The sequence below is a fragment of the Engystomops pustulosus genome, chromosome 1, assembly GCF_040894005.1.
Source record: "Engystomops pustulosus chromosome 1, aEngPut4.maternal, whole genome shotgun sequence".
Lineage (NCBI taxonomy): Eukaryota > Metazoa > Chordata > Amphibia > Anura > Leptodactylidae > Engystomops > Engystomops pustulosus.
Window position 1 is genome coordinate 182,560,798 of NC_092411.1, and position 17,827 is coordinate 182,578,624.

Sequence of the window (17,827 nt, forward strand, 5' to 3'; positions counted from 1 at the left end):
AGTATGTCATGCATATATGATAGATGATGGTCCTACCTAAGACTTTTAAACTAAAGAGGACCATAAAACCCTCCAGCAGCACTTACTAAAGTAAGCAGTTCCCTAGCCCTTTCACAGTTATAGAGCTGTAAAATTTCTAGCTTTATCGGAACATACCAAAAAGCCATGAAACGCAGAAGTCTGTAGAGGTCCAATCGGCGGACCTAGCTTCCGTAGGTTGGCTTACTCATGTGGGAGCTGTCTGAGGAGGAGGTGACTGCAACATGAAGTCTGGCAGTCACCGCCGGCATCTAGTATGGGAGTGGCAGCCCCCCTGAGAGAAACTGAAGAGAGGGGAGCAGAGAAACTGAAGAGAGGGGAGCATCTCTAACAGCCCTCTCATTAATAAGCCGGACTGCCGGTAGCTAGGTCGGTGAAATAGACTGCTACATACTGCAGTGTATCATAGCCTTTTGGTATGTTCCGATAAAGCTTGAAATTTAACAGTGCTATAACTTGGGGGGGGGGGGACTTCTTCCTTTAGTGTGTGCAAGTGTTTTATTGCCCTGACAGGTGGCCTTTATGATCAGGGGTCCTCACCTCATAACTGGGCAGGATTGAAAGGTGGCTGCAAACGGGTTATTTGCATGGGCAAAATTGGGAGATTGAAAAATGTTAAGGATAGTGAATAGGATCTAACCAAATACTATACACACTGGGGCACATTTACTTACAAAGTCACTAGAGTTCACTAAAAGTGCTATTTCCATGTATAATGCTGCATGCGGAGATTCACTAAGATTGTGCGCCAGAAATCATGAATCTGTCGCTTCCCCGCACTGGTCCGACAGAGTTTACCATCTTTTTTGTGGTGCACCTTCAACATAGGGTGTGAAACATAATTTGAAAATTAAATACGGCGCTCGATCACTCGGACCATCCTGCAGCATGACCCCTAATTTGAGTCACATGGAAGCTAGCGCAGCTGCGGTACAAAGGATTTGCATGAGCCACAATCACACCACACACTTCTTAAAAACCTGTGTAAGCCATGAAGAACGTGCACAGTCCGACAAAAGTGCAGAGTGAGACCCTTAGTAAATGTGCCCCAGTGTGTGAAAAATCTGCAGCAAAAATGGATGTGCATTGCAGATTTATCATCAACAGCATGTTACTGTGTTGCATGTTAGGCCCCTTCCACACTCGCGTTGCATTTCACTTCAGAGTTTGATCAGGGTGCGATCAGGGTTTGGTCAGTGAAAAGCGCGCATTTTGCATCAGAGTGCAATCAGTTTTCAGTCAGAGTTTGTTCAGTGTCTCAGTTTTTCACGCGCGTTTTTGATGCAATTGCAATGCAATTTCAATGCGTTTTTCAGAAAATGCGCGTGAAATGGACTCAGGACTGAGCTCTATCTTTTCTATGGCAATTGATGCGTGAAAAACGCATTGCACTTGCATTGCACTTGCAAGTGTCTCAGAGTGCAATGCGTTTTTGATGCGTCTCCATAGACTTGTATGGTGCGTTTTTCACGTGCGTGACTTGCAAAAGTAGAGCATGTTGAGATTTAAATGCGCGTTAAAAAAAACGCGCATGTGTGCGTGAAAAAAAATGCAAGTCTGAAAAGACCCATTGGTTACAATGGGTCAGAGTGCAATGCAAGTTCTGCGCGTCAAAAGCACGCGCAGAAAACACGCGTGAAAAACGCAAGTGTAAAAGGGGCCTTACTGCATGTTTTTCAGTGGATATTGGTGTCGAATTCAAATTTATGGAATATAATATACAGACACAAAGCAAAGCAAAAAAAAATGTATGCGATAGTAATGCAAAAACAGCCAAAAGCGGGTGATTACTGTTGCCTGTGGAATGGTGGAATTATAAAACAATTCATGGTAAAGGGTTTGTCCCATTTCAGCCTATAAATATTATAGTTTGTATAAAGAAAAGTTATGCAATTTTCCAATATACTTTCTATATCAAATACTCTGCTTGCTGTCATTCTGTAGAAAGCTTCATTGTTTACTTCCAGTGGATAGAAATCTACAGGTGCATGGCTCATTATAACACATAGATCTGATAACTCTATGATACTAACGAGCTGTACACCTATGTAACTAGGGTCAGATTTCTGTCCACAGGAAATAAATATAGAATTACAACAAGCAGAGATGTAGAAATTGATACACAAATTATGTATACCTTATATCTTTTCCTTTCTTATTACCCACTGTTGCTTTATTAAAGGGATGTGGTCACCCAGACAAACGGTTAGGTTGAGTTGGTATTCTATTTACCGAGCTTGAGTACAGAGTTATCATACTGAGCTCGTAATATTGAAGTTTTTGTATATTTGAGTTTCAAATGGTTAATATTAATAAGAGTCTTTAAATGGTTTTATTTCCTTAATAAACCACAGCGGCCAATATTTGCCAAATAAAGTCGTTGTTTGGTGTTTATTTTATTAATATTAAGGTTGTGTATAATGCAATCAGTTCTATAGTCCCATGCAGAGTCCCAGAGCTGCTGGCAAGAAATGCAGAGTTCCAGAGCATCTGGCATGAAATACAAGAAGAGTTCCAGAGCCTCTGGCAGGATACAAGCAAAGTTCCAGCGCTACAGGCAGGGTACATGCAGAGTTGCAGAGCCTCTGACAGGATACAAGGAGAGTTCCTGAGCTGCTGACAGGATACAAGGAGAGTTCCAGAGCCATTGTCAAGATACAAGGAGAGTTCCAGAGCCTCTGACAGGAGACAAGCAGAGTTCCAGAGCCTCTGGCAGGATACAAGCAGAGTTCCAGCACTACTGGCAGGATACAAGCAGAGTTCTAGAGCCACTGGCAGGATACATGCAGAGTTCTAGAGCCACTGGCAGGATACATGCAGAGTTCTAGAGCCACTGGCAGGATACATGCAGAGTTCTAGAGTCACTGGCAGGATACAATGAGAATTCCAGAACCTATGGCAAGACAAAGGCAGAGTTCTAGAGCCGCTGGCAGGATACAAGCAGTGTTTCAGCACCACTGTCAGGATACATGCAGAGTTCCAGAGTCGCTGGCAGGATACATGCAGAGTTCCAGAGTCGCTGGCAGAATACATATAGAGTTTCAGTGATGCTGCCTGGTTACATGCAGAGACCCAGAGCCACTGGCAAGAAACTAGCACAGTTCCAACAATACCGGCAGGTTACATGCAGAGTTCCGGAGCCACTCACTGACTTGTCTTCCTTGAACCCTTTATAACAGTCGTTACAACTTAGAAATGCCACCCCACCCCCGTCCCACCAGATACATCAAGAGGTTTCGGTCTCTTGATGTATCTGGCAGCCGACCGCATCAGCCGGCAAAACTCTGCTTGAGTTTTGCAGAAAAACCTGTGATCTCTCCCGTATCTTTGTGGACATGATATAGCAGAGAATTTGAGGTGGGTAGATGTATCTGGGAATCCATTATTTGAATTACACAATTTATTGTATTTTATCATGCTTTGTCCCTTAGGTGCTTTTCATTTGTAATGTTATTTATATAAACTATTGGAGGACAACTTTGCTGAAGAACAGCAAATTATTTTCTCTAGGTTGCTGTATCTGTGTATTTGAAGACTTGGAACGATTGAGGGGTCCACAATCTGTGTGCAGCTCAGGTCTCATTGTTACCAGGGTAGTCACAGCTCAGATATTCATAGGCTGTCTCATAAATATCTAATAGATCTGTGTCCTACCTCTGGGACCCATACTTACCCATACATATCATAAAAACATAAGTGCACTGGCCTTTGTCTCTCCCACTTCCTTAAAAGAAGCAGTAGTCAGACTGATCATCACTCTATATTTAAGGCAACGGTAACACCAAAAAAACACCAAAAAATTATCTGTTTTTGTTTGCTACTTATTAAGCTCACCTACAGCTTAACCACCAAGATCAGTGCAATCACACCCACCAAGAGGCTCAGCCTCTGAATCCTCACCATACCTCCTCGATAACGACCAGCCAATCGATTTATGTGGACAACATCTTTCACATTGTTGTACAGAGTGAATTGGAGATTTTAAACACGATTTGTGAGAAAGTAGACTATATGGGATATCCAGAGTCAATATTTTAAATAATAATACATAATAATATCATAAGTTATTAAAATTGACTATTTTTATGTTTCAGTCCAAGTGATTTTTACAGGTCATGAAACTTAGTCCAAGGGCCACTGAACATGGGGTGTAATTGCAGAACATGGGGTGTAAGATGAAAAAACACATAGTGAGGCTTATAATAAGGTATACTACATATTCATAATATAGTCGACACCTTAAGCTTTGACATTTATATCTGCTGTTTACACAGATATTATTCATAGACATGTTAATGAAAATAATCCATTCATATTATATTACAATATACTGTTAGTTATGTAATACATTTGGTTCTTGAATTATCTTAGCAGCTATAGTGGAAACTATATTGCAAGTAGGTGGAAGTGATTCAGTACAGAAAAAATTCAGGATAAGATTGTAAAAAAAAATATATGAAAACCACCAAAAATCCTGTGAGAAAACTATTTAGTGAAACACATTTTCTGTTTTCTCTTCAGTAATGCCTACTAAGTATTCTAATAACTCGAGTAAACTGCCGGGACAAACAACGCTGATACAAATGTGTCTGGAGATTCTGCATCTGCCTTCCTTAATCAACTTCCTGTCCTGAATATGAATTAGAATAATGAGTCAATTAATGTTCTAAAATGCCAATGAGATGCAAAAAGCATTGGGTGGTGGAAACGGTTGCAACATAGTTCAGGAGACATTCCATTGTCAGGATATTTAACAAGCTTCATGCACTCTGCTCAGTACTAATTATTTTTCACATAGGAAAAATGGTAACAACTTGTGGGCTGTCATTTTCACCCACAGATTAACATGAACTCTTATTTCCTTATTTGTAAAGACAAAACAATCAATACAGTTCATGCAGTAAATTTCACCAAATGATATCATAACCATCACCTAGGTCAAAATGTTGATCTAGAAACAGACTGCATTACATTGTTGTATCCATTGGCTCCTTTTCTGATACATGTTTATTTGTTTCATTTAAAGTAATGTATTGGAAGTTCTAGTGAGGTATTTAATTGTCCTAATATCCCACTAGAATATATCAGCAAGACAACCCCACTTGGAGTGTATTGATGCCAGACTAGTTGAATGGTTTATTTTTATGAAGTGACTCCCCATAAAAATGCAGTTTCATCCTACCTATATTAGCCTGTTGGGCATTAAGAACTTGTGGTTTTTCAGTGGCCAGTGTAAATATCCAATAGGTTGCATAGTCAAACAACCAAGAAAGATGTATATTATCAAATCCATCTCCTTCTCTGTTAACCATTTCAGTACCTCTAAATAACATACCTACTGATTCCATGAGCTTTTAAAACTAGAAATGTACTATTGATCTGAGTGTTAGAAATTTCTGAACAATGCTTGTTTTCACCTTCAGTGGGCAGGTAATGCAGTCCACATGCTCTATTTGACATATCCTACAATCAATATAGATTAGAATCCCCTCTGGCACAGAAAAGGTGGCAGGATTGTGCACGCAGCATTGTATTGACTGCTCTTGGTTTGATAACGGACCTGCTTGCCAACCTCGCAAAGATCCCCAGTGCTTTAATCCATAAATCTTGCATAGATAATGCTCTCTGGACCTTCCCAAATAAACAAGACTTTTCCCAAGTAAAGCGATAGCAGCAAAAAAATGTTACTCTCATTAAACTAAATGGCTCCTCATAAAAAACTAAAAAATTGATCCTGCATTATTACTCTGAAAAAGAAATTATAGATTGAAATTTGCTTATTCTGTAGGGTCTTTCTCTATAGACAACACCACCGTTATGTCGAATACTACTGTAAATATAGACCAAAAAGAAATTTTAGATTGCAATTTGCTTATTCCATAAGGTCTTTCTCTATAGATAACACCACCGTTATGTCGAATACTACTATAAATATAGACCAAAAAGAAATTTAAGATCGAAATTTGGTTATTCTGTAGGGTCTTTCTCTATAGAAAGCACCACCATTATGTTGACTACTGATAATAGATGATGCCACAGTTTATCTATGCTTTCCATCTGCACAGAACATGTTGAGAAAACTCTTCAAACACTTCCATGAATCAGCTTCAGACTATTGCTGACTATGGTCATAACCTACGGTGAAACACATCAGGTGGGATGGAAAGTTGACAGACCCCTGTTTAATGGACAGACAATAGAAAATATCTACAATCGGAAAATAAAAACATTTTAGAAAAACAAATTGTATACAATAGATCTACACTCACCGACCACTTTATTAGGTACACCTGTCCAACTGCTCGTTAACACTTAATTTCTAATCAGCCAATCACATGGCGGCAACTCAGTGCATTTAGGCATGTAGACATGGTCAAGACAATCTCCTGCAGTTCAAACCGAGCATCAGTATGGGGAAGAAAGGTGATTTAAGTGCCTTTGAACGTGGCATGGTTGTTGGTGCCAGAAGGGCTGGTCTAAGTATTTCAGAAACTGCTGATCTACTGGGATTTTCATGCACAACCATCTCTAGGGTTTACAGAGAATGGTCCGAAAAAGAAAAAACATCCAGTGAGCGGCAGTTCTGTGGGCGGAAATGCCTTGTTGATGCCAGAGGTCAGAGGAGAATGGGCAGACTGGTTCGAGCTGATAGAAAGGCAACAGTGACTCAAATCGCCACCCGTTACAACCAAGGTAGGCAGAAGAGCATCTCTGAATGCACAGTACGTCAAAATTTGAGGCAGATGGGCTACAGCAGCAGAAGACCACACCGGGTGCCACTCCTTTCAGCTAAGAACAGGAAACTGAGGCTACAATTTGCACAAGCTCATTGAAATTGGACAGTAGAAGATTGGAAAAACGTTGCCTGGTCTAATGAGTCTCGATTTCTGCTGCGACATTCGGATGGTAGGGTCAGAATTTGGCGTCAACAACATGAAAGCATGGATCCATCCTGCCTTGTATCAACGGTTCAGGCTGGTGGTGGTGGTGTCATGGTGTGGGGAATTTTTTCTTGGCACTCTTTGGGCCCCTTGGTACCAATTGAGCATCGTTGCAACGCCACAGCCTACCTGAGTATTGTTGCTGACCATGTCCATCCCTTTATGACCACAATGTACCCAACATCTGATGGCTACTTTCAGCAGGATAATGCGCCATGTCATAAAGCTGGAATCATCTCAGACTGGTTTCTTGAACATGACAATGAGTTCACTGTACTCAAATGGCCTCCACAGTCACCAGATCTCAATCCAATAGAGCAGTGATGGCTAACCTATGGCACTAGTGCCAGAGGTGGCACTCACAGCCCTTTCTGTGGGCACTCAGGCCAACACCAGAGATGACTCCAGGTATCTTCCTGCAGTCCAAGACAGCCCAGGACTTGCTGTGCACAGAGCTATTTTAAAGTGACAGCTTTACTTGGGGCTATTTTCTGCTTTATTGCTGTCCTCGGGGTGCTAGTATCAATGAAAACTGTGACAGAGAAGGGAGTATAAATCACAAATGAAATTTCTGTGTTGGCACTTTGCGATAAATAAGCGGGTCTTTGTTGTAGTTTGGGCACTCGGTCTCTAAAAGATTCGCCATCACTGCAATAGAGCATCTTTGGGATGTGGTGGAACGGGAGATTCGCATCATGGTTGTGCAGCCGACAAATCTGCGGCAACTGTGTGATGCCATCATGTCAATATGGGCCAAAATCTCTGAGGAATGCTTCCAGCACCTTGTTGAATCTATGCCACGAAGAATTGAGGCAGTTCTGAAGGCAAAAGGGGGTCCAAGCCATTACTAGCATGGTGTACCTAATAAAGTGGCCGGTGAGTGTATATACAATAGTTTAGGAGTCAAAATGAAAATTGGCATTACAATCTCACTGGAGATATATGTGAAATCACTTGCAAATTGCACATCCTTAATTCAATTATCTGTTATTTGCTGCCCAAAGAGGCATTTGGCAATAGCAAACAGCTCACCTTGTGCCAGTTCCTGGATTTTATCTAGAAAGGAGCTTTAGAATGTATAGGGTTAATCAGGGCTACCATCAGGATATTGAGTGATTGTTGATCATTAACAGGTAGATGCGGCATGTATAATATAGCTTGTAGCATGCTAATGCATCAACACAGTAAAATAATCTCACAGTTCTGAAGACAACTCGCATAGTCTCGGTTTTAGGTTCCCTGCTGGAGCGTACATGTGGCCACCAGCATACTCGGCAGTATTTTGGATGCTCCGTCTCCTTCTTCAGGCATGTGTAGTGGCTACACAGGTAAGTATAAATACACCACCAAACCAATCTATTATATTATATATATTACATTAAAACCAAAATGTAAAAAAGCATAAGTAATCAAGCAACAGACTCCTTTATGTTACTACAGAAATTCATTATTGTTACACTGCCCATTCATGGATGTAACAAATCCAGTTTGACTCTGTAAAACACCAAATGACAAATGATTATTTGTCACTTCTTCGTTTTCTGAGCAGCCTGTTGAGGCCACATCTAGTACACAATCAAATGGTCACAGTTCCAAAAAAATTATTTTCTTTATAATATATGTTTTAGTACATAAGTTGACCAAACCACGGTATATTTAAGTAGGAAAGTGAGCCAAGAAATACTCATTGAAAACAATACAAGAAATGTCCAGCCACCACATAATGACCTTTAGACTGCACTGCATTTACATTGCCCTCATACAATATGGTTTATTTATGTTGCAAAATTGACTTTCCAACCTCCGTATCGGATTGTAGTGTAGGATTATACGTTGTGCTACACAAAAACATCATATTTCCATGTACTGGAAGGGGTAACCAAATGGAAAAAATAGTAAACTAACATAATGGATTAATCTCTAACCTTTGCTTAACAGCTCTGTAACTTCACATTCATGTTATGTACCATTAAGTGAACTCAGGGAGACCCATTTCTTTGTTGGTCCAACTGATTTCTGCTCCACTTAGTACAAAGTCTTATTATATCTGACAAGTGTATCTTACATGGCCAATGCATAATATATACTATATTGATCCATTTCTCCACACACATTCTAGATACATTTTGTAGTTCTTTCAAGATTATATAATGAAAATACAGTTCTTGGTATATTATATTTATTTTTGAATCTAATATATAAAGCTGAATGTGTGTGTGTGTGTGATTATGTGTGTATGTGTGTGTATGTATGTCTGCTAAAGCAATATGTACCGTCACGTTTATAATCACCAAATTTTGCACAGCCTCAGTGTGATTCAGGAAATGTTGTAGACTAGGATTTGAGCAAAAAGTTTCACCCTACTCTTTCCAAAATACACTTATAAACCACCATATACAAGAGCCATTGTCTGCTGCTGTAGCAGTTAGAGCCGTGATTGTTTGCTATTCTGTCACTGGTCATTAATATGAGCTCTGAGTTTTGATTGGTTACTATTGGCAATGACTATAAGACAGCTTATGTGTGATGTAAGATGGATAGGGATACAGACATAGGGGGAGAGTTATCAGAAAGGTAAAACTGTTCCAGTTGCCTCTGGAAACCAATCAGAGATCAGCTGTAATTTTAACAGCTGTGCAAATATGAAACTTGAGCTCTGATTGGTGGCCGTGGGCAACTAGAGCAGTTCTGCTCTCAGACACTTCTGATAATTCTCCCCAGACAAAGTGATGGTGAGAGACAGTCCTTGAAAGGAATGGTGAGAGACAGTCACTGAAATAGACGGTCAGAGACAGTCATTGAAAGAGATGGTCAGAGACAGTCACTGAAAGAGACTGTCCATACATAAATACTGTATATACCCGAGTATAAGCCGAAATGAAAAAGCCCCACTTGGCTTATACTCGGGTGTTTAAAAATATAAAGTAGGAATCCGGTGCTGACATTAAGCATCCTTTTCTCCCCACAGCACATCTTTGGGACGGGTCACATCTATGCTATCTGCCGGCACAGAATCTATGATGCAGCAGTGTCACCACCTGCTGATGTCATGCTTTTGTTTTTCCAGACGAGAACCTGAAGACTTGCTGCAGAGAGAAGAGAATGCTGAGGAGGGAGGGTGAGTACTAAGCGCTGGAGGGTGAGTACTAAGTTTATTTTTTTTATATACCCATGTATAAACCGAATGGGCCTTTTTCCGGGGTCTCTCTACTGGACATTTTATTAATGAGGCCGCTCTGCTGGGCATTTTTTTAATAGTGCACTCTGCTGGACATAATATAAATGGGGGCACTCTGCTGGACATTATATTAATGGGGGGCACTCTGCTGGACATTTACTTAATGGGAACGCTCTGCTGGAGATTTATTAATGGGGCACTCTGCTGGACATTTAATTATTGGGCATCTTTTTTGACCATTTAATTAATGATGAGAGGAGTCTACTGGACATTTTAATGATGAGAGGAGACTATTGGACATTTTAATGAAGAGGGGAGTCTACTGGACACTTTTTATTAGTGTCCAGGACACTACTGGACACTACTGGACACTGGACTACTGGACACTTTTTTATTTCCCACCCTAGGGTTATACTCGAGTCACTGCGTTTTCCAAATTTTCTTGTGGTAAAATGAAGTGCCTTGGCTTATACTCAGGTGGCTTATACTTGAGTATATACGGTACATAACATCAAATATTATAATAGGTGAGCAGATGCCTGGACCGAGGAGCTGCTGTGGATACTGTATTCCTGAACATTGTATGCAATACTGTCCCTAATTGACATCTAATGTGTAAAGTAAGGTATCATGTATGCAGAGAGTTGTGGTCAAAGATGCTTACACAGGGTACTGAGGAGAATGACAAAAATGGCATGGATGATATTAAAAAAAACACATTAATTTAGTCCCAATGAGATTCAAGGGGGAATGATTATTTTATGTGAATATATAAATGGTCTGTACCAAAATATGGTGAAAAGTTGCTCCAGGTCAAATCACATAAGACCCGCACTTATGTGCCGGCCCGCACTCCCTCCCTACAAATTTTCATTTACTGTATAGTACCTGCATCGTAAGATCGTACGATGCAGGTACTAGTAATTTGCACACAGAGGCAGCGCAGCACCGCTGCTTCTGCGTCTGTGTGTACACGCAGCTGCACAGGACCTGTGTAGCGTGGAGGAGGCTGACACTTACAAGACCTCAGCTGACGCCTGTCTCCATGTAGCTCCGCGGCTTGGTGTAAGAGGCGCGGAGCAGTGATGTCACTATCCCGCGCCTCTTCACCAAGCCGCCGAAGACCGAGGGAAGACGGGAAGAAACCTGCTCCAAAGAGGTGAGTATTATGTTTTGTTTTTTTTTAAGTTATAGAATGGGGACATTAATTATATGTCTGGGGCAGGGGAGAGGGGACATTATCAAGGGCTGGCAGGGGGGGGGGCATTATTGTATATCAAGGGCTGGCAGGGGGGGACATTATTGTATATCAAGGGCTGGCAGGGAGGGGCATTATTGTATATCAAGGGCTGGCGGGGGGGGATTATTGTATATCAAGGGCTGGCGGGGGGGCATTATTTCATATCTAGGGCTGGCAGGGGGGGCATTATTGTATATCTAGGGCTGGCAGGGGGCATTAATTATGTCTGGGGCTGGCAGGGGGGCATTAATTATATGTCCGGGGCGGGCAGGGGGGCATTATTCTGTATCTGGGGCGGGGGTGGGCATTAATTATATGTCTGGGGCGGGCATTATTCTATATCTGGGGCTAGCAGGGGGAATTAATTATATGTCTGAGGCGGCGGTCATTATTCTATATCCGGGGTGGGCAGGGGGAATTAATTATATGTCTGGGGCAGGGGGCATTTATTATATGTCTGGGGCAGGGGGGGATATTCTATATCTGGGGCTGGCAGGGGGCAATAATTCTATGTCTGGGGCAGGGGGCATTAATTCTATGTCTGGGGCAGGGGGCATTAATTCTATGTCTGGGGCAGGGGGCATTAATTCTATGTCTAGGGCAGGGGGCATTATTCTATGTCTGGGGCGGGGGGCCATTGTTCTATGTATGGGGCAGGCAGGGGGCATTAATTATATGTCTGGGCTGGGGGGGCATTAATTATATGTCTGGGTGTAGAACATAAGACGTCTGTGTGGTAAACTCTGCAGGAATGCTGTGTACCTGGAGGAAGAGACAAGGTGATGGTGGAACTAATGGAGAAGATGAGGAACGATTCCAATCCGAGGAAACGTCACCTGATATCACTGGACACAATAGGTGAGGATCTCATGTGTTTTCTGTAGCTGTATGATAAATACTGATTTTTTTCATGTTCGCTTCTGTGTATATATGTAGTATTATAGTGGTTATATTCCTGTACACACGGGGCAGTATTATAGTAGTTATATTATTGTACATAGGGGGCAGTATTATAGTAGTTATATTCTTGTACATAGGGGGCAGTATTATAGTAGTTATATTCTTGTACATAGGGACAGTATTATAGTAGTTATATTCTTGTACATAGGGGGCATTATTATAGTAGTTATATTCTTGTACATAGGGGGCAGTATTATAGTAGTTATATTCTTGTACATAGGGGACAGTACTATAGTAGTATTTTCTTGTACATAGGGGGCAGTATTATAGTAGTTATATTCTTGCACATAGGGGGCAGTATTATAGTAGTTATATTCCTGTACAAAGGGGGAAGTATTATAGTAGTTATATTCTTGTACATAGGGGGCAGTATTATAGTAGTTATATTCTTGTACATAGGGGGCAGTATTATAGTAGTTATATTCCTGTACATAGGGGGCAGTATTATAGTAGTTATATTCTTGTACATAGGGAGAAGTATTATAGTAGTTATATTCTTGTATATAGGGGGAGTATTATAGTAGTTATATTCTTGTACACAGCGGGCAGTATCATAGTAGTTGGGTTGTATATGGGAGAAGGTATTGTAGTAGTTTTATTTTGAATGTGTTATTCTAAATGTGTTATTGTAGCATTATTCCTGTACATAGGAGGCAGCATATATTCTCTCTCTGAATTGTACATGTATGGCACAGGGGAAAGGTATTTAAGGCTTACCGGGTTGTGTGTTTGCAACATTCTTTGCACATTAGATTCACTTAATGCAAAACAAGAACATCTTTTGCTAGTAAGGCCATCTACCAATAATTTGTCTGTTATAACTCCACCCACTTGTTTTTACTCCGCCCATAAAATGGGGCCACTTTTGTAGTTTTTTCCAGGGTCATTTTAAATTACCAGTCCGCCCCTGGTTTTGATAGTGCTGCTTGGATCTCTTCTTACTGTACACAGTTTATAATATATCCAGTCCTCATTTCTCCTTCACAGAATTTACCTTTTCTAATACCTCTCAGTTATCCATAAGAAGTAGTACATCTGTCTATTAGACAGAGGTCCGTCAGATGCACTTTCAGTGTCATCTTAAACTCTACCCCAAATGTACATTATGGGGCACATTTACTAAAGGTCCGAATGCCGCAATTTTGTCGAGTTTCTCCATTATTTCCGTTTTGCACCAAATTGACCCAGGTTTTTGGCGCACGCGATCGGATTGTGGCACATCGGCACCAGGTTGCATGCGACAGAAATCAGCGGGGTGTCCGTCGGACAACCAGACTGATTCGGACAAACCGCGGAATTTAAAAAACGGAATTGTGTTGTAAGATCAAGCACTCACATGCACCAAGGAAGAAGAAGGTGAACTCCGGCGGACCTTGTTGCAGAAGCGACGGATGCACGGTCTTAGGGAATTGCGACAGACCCGAATTCTCTTCGGACAACGCACCGAGGATCGCGACAGGACTGGGTAAGTAAATTTGCCCCTATGTGTTTGTATGACAAATCACATTTTAAGGGTTTATTAAAGAAAAGTTAAGTCTTCCCTTTCCTATTACACATTAATGTTAGGTGGTGTACACCAGGCAGACCATAGAATGTTAACCCCTTCTAGAAGCAGCCAGTTTGTAAGTTAAAGAGAACCCGTCAGGCAAAATAACCACCCTAAACTAAATATATTTTCATATACTGCCATTGTCCCTTCATTGTCCCTCTACATGCCAGTAAACTTAAGCAATGAGGTCCTAAAGTTGTATGCAAATGACCTGTGAAATGTCCAATGAGTTATTATCATATTCAAGCTGTCCAGCTTATTTATGAGTAGGAGGCACAGCTACACCCCCAGTGCTTGACTGACAGCCTGTATAATGGTGTGAGGCTGTATAATGATGTGCTTCCTGGTGCTTGCGCCCCCTGCAGCCTGTGTGTGTATAGGAGAGATACAACAGCTCCAGGCAGCCATGTTATAGCAGAACATGCTAATTCAAAGGAGAAACAAGGTGGCACTCACCAACGTGGCAAACTTTCTTTATTGGAGCGAGGTGCAGTACAGAGAAGAGCGGGGCCAGGCGACGGGCCGTTTCGCGCTAAGACGCGCTTTCTCAAGCCGTGACGTCATCCGTCGGCGACTGCGCACAATATATGCGCCACAGTCCGCCGGCGGCGTCAAGGCAACAGTAAACAACAGTGACGTGCAGGTAAGTATAAAAACATTACAGAGTTAAAAACAAAACAGCGTAATTCAGCAGTCTTATTGCAGAGGGAACATTATACATAAGTAGAATCGCGGAATAATACTAGAACGAACCATAATTAGTAAGAATGTGATATTATCACCTAAGTAGAGGTTTTTTAATAGCCAATACTGGCAGGGATAAAGAGATCTATAAGAAGACGCTTAAGTCATTCTTATCATTCATGCCCAAGGGGCCCACAGCATTAAACTTTATAATATATTTGCTTTCTCGCTGCATCAAGGCGAGATCTCTATTGCCTCCCAAGGGATCTGCTTTAACTTTTTCCATGCCAGCAAATTTAAGAACATTAGGATTGCCATCATGAGCAGTTCTAACATGTTCAATTAGTCGCGGGCATCCTTTTCCAGAATGAACAGACAACTGGTGTTCCCTGAAACGCACTCCTAATCTGCGTATAGTTTTGCCAATATAGAAGAGTCTGCATGGACAAAATATTATATACACTACATGTGTGGTTTTACAGGAGATGAAGGAACGCACGTTTAGACTCTCTCCTCCAAAATGTATATGTTTAAGTTGACTATTGAAAGCACAAGCGATGCAACTGCCGCACTTGTAGTTTCCAATAGGTGTCTCACTTTCCAACCAGGTAGAGCGGGGAGTATGAAATCTACTTTTTACCAAAAAGTTTCTGATAGTCGGGGAGCGTCTAAATGCGACCATAGGTTTAATGCTGGTAATTTCTTTTAACTGTGGATCCTGCCCTAATAAACCCCAATTATTTTGAATGGCTTCTCGGATAATCTTTTCGCATGGACTGAACTCGAATGAGAATGTGAATCTCTTTTTATTGTGTTTTTTATTACGATGGTGTCTAGTTCTACCCCTTTGAGGTTTTTCCAACAGATCGTCTTGGGATAAGTTAGCCACCTTATCATATGCTTCTTGAAATAGTTCCGTAGGATAGCCTCTCGCTAGTAAGCGATCTTTTAACTCCCCTGCCTGAGTGTTAAATTGCGTTTCTTCATTATTTATTCTTTTAAGTCGTAACAGCTGGCTATACGGTAAGCTTTTTTTGGTATGAGCTGGGTGAAAACTCTGAAAATGTAAAAGTGAGTTAGTGGCTGAGCTCTTTCTAAAGGCAGTAGTCCTTAGCTCTCCTCCTATTTCCTCTAATCTGACATCTAAAAAATCCAACTGTTTTTCGCCAAAAACTGCCGTGAATCGCATATTCATGAGGTTGCATGAGTTTAGGTGTCCTACGAAATCAAAAAATTGGGTACGAGTGCCCTCCCATACGATAAAAATATCGTCCACATATCTGTGGAACGCCTTCACGTTCGAGGCGAAGGGACTGTCCAGAGAAAAGATGTAACGACTCTCGAAACATGCGAGGAATAAATTGGCTAAAGTACAAGCCACCGGTGTGCCCATGGCAGTACCGGTTCTCTGGACAAACCATTCGTCATCGAACATGAAGGCGTTATGGGAGAGCACAAACTTTAACCCTTCACATACAAAATCGACGTACATTTGGCTCTTTTGAGCATTCGTCAAGATATCGCGGACACACTGAACTCCCAACTCCTGAGGTATGCGGGTATACAGGCTCTCGACATCAATAGATGCCAAGGAGTAGCCCTCCTTCCAGTGTATCTCTTTTATAATCCTCAAGAAGGAATTAGTGTCCTTCAGATATGAGGGAATCTCTAGAAGGAGGGGGCGAAGAAGCCAATCTAGGTATTGAGAGAGCGGCTCAGTAAGGGACCCAATGCCGGCCACGATGGGGCGGCCGGGAGGGGCAGAGAGCGACTTATGCACTTTCGGTAGAAAGTACCATACCGGATATTTCGGACTTTTTAGAAAGAGTTTGAGGGCAGTATTCTCGGATAGTATGCCTAGCTCTACACTTCTTCTCAGGAATGTACGTAGGAGGATCTGAAATTTGTGTGTGGGGTTGGTGGCAACAGGAATATAGGTTTCTAGCAGAACATGTCAGGTACATGTGTAGCTGATGTCTGTGTCACACATGTGTATTAGGAGGATGCAGCATGTCAGCAGATGCAGCACAGACACTAGCAATGCTTTACTATACATTACACACAGACATGAGCAGGGGGAGGAGAGGGGAGGGGTAACAGGGGTGACATCACTGCCTCTGACCATGTGACCTGCCTCATTTACATAATATATAGTTGATGATTTTGCAATGATTAATGTATGAAATAACTAGATAAAGGCTTGGATGGAATCCTAGTGAGCTGCTCCAACAGCTACTTGTGACAGGACTAGTGACAGTGACCTGGTGACAGGTGTCCTTTAAGGCTTAGCCCTTTTAAAAAAAATAATAAATCTGACCAGCGTGCCTTCCTGTGGAAATAGTTTTTCAACACTTTAACTTATCCCAGTGATTTTGAGATTGTTTTCTCGTGAGACATTGTAGTTTATTATAGTAGCATAATTTGGGTTATTTTGGGGTAAAAATTCCATAATTTTGAAAAATTTGGAGAAAATTACATTTTAAATGTTTCAAATGTTCTACTTTTTAGACAAAAAGTCATGCCAAAATTTTTACAAATCATTTGTCATTCTATTTCCATAATTTTTTTTTACGTTTGCTTATTTTTTTACGGAAGTTCGAAGTAAAAAGTTTTAGTAGCAAGTTCTCAGATTTTCAAGAGATCTGCAGTTGGCGGAAGAGATGGCGTTTATTTGTGTGTGAACTGTGGCTTACTGCTTGTGTTTGGATTAACCGAGCCACTGAACCCTGCTCCTGGCATTTCAGCCCTTCCCAGCAAGGGTTACTAGCCTGATGGACAGTTCCCCCAGTGTGCTGCTGGAGGTGTGTCCGGGATCGGCTTTATATACCTGCCCATTCCCATCTTACCTGGCTGGTTATTCTTCAAGTCTTACCTGTGTATCTAGTGCTCTTGCTATCTTGTTTGGTATTCTGTGTTTTGTATCCGATTCTGTAGCTTTGCAGTCATCTTGATCCTGACCTGTCTCCACTTGTCTATCTGTATGAGTACCTGACCTGTATATACCTGTTTGATCTTGACCTGACCTGTATATAACCTGCTTGATCTTGACTTGACCTGTGTATGTCCCGCCTGTCTTCCTGTATCTGTTGTTTGTCCCTCAGTATCGTCTACCTCCTATTGTTATCCCGCTTTCTCTATCTCAGACCTGTGTTAGTATTCTGTGCACCAGTGTGAACAGTGGTCTATTCCTGTATTCTGGTTACCTATTCGCTCCACCATCCAGCAGCTGCCAGACA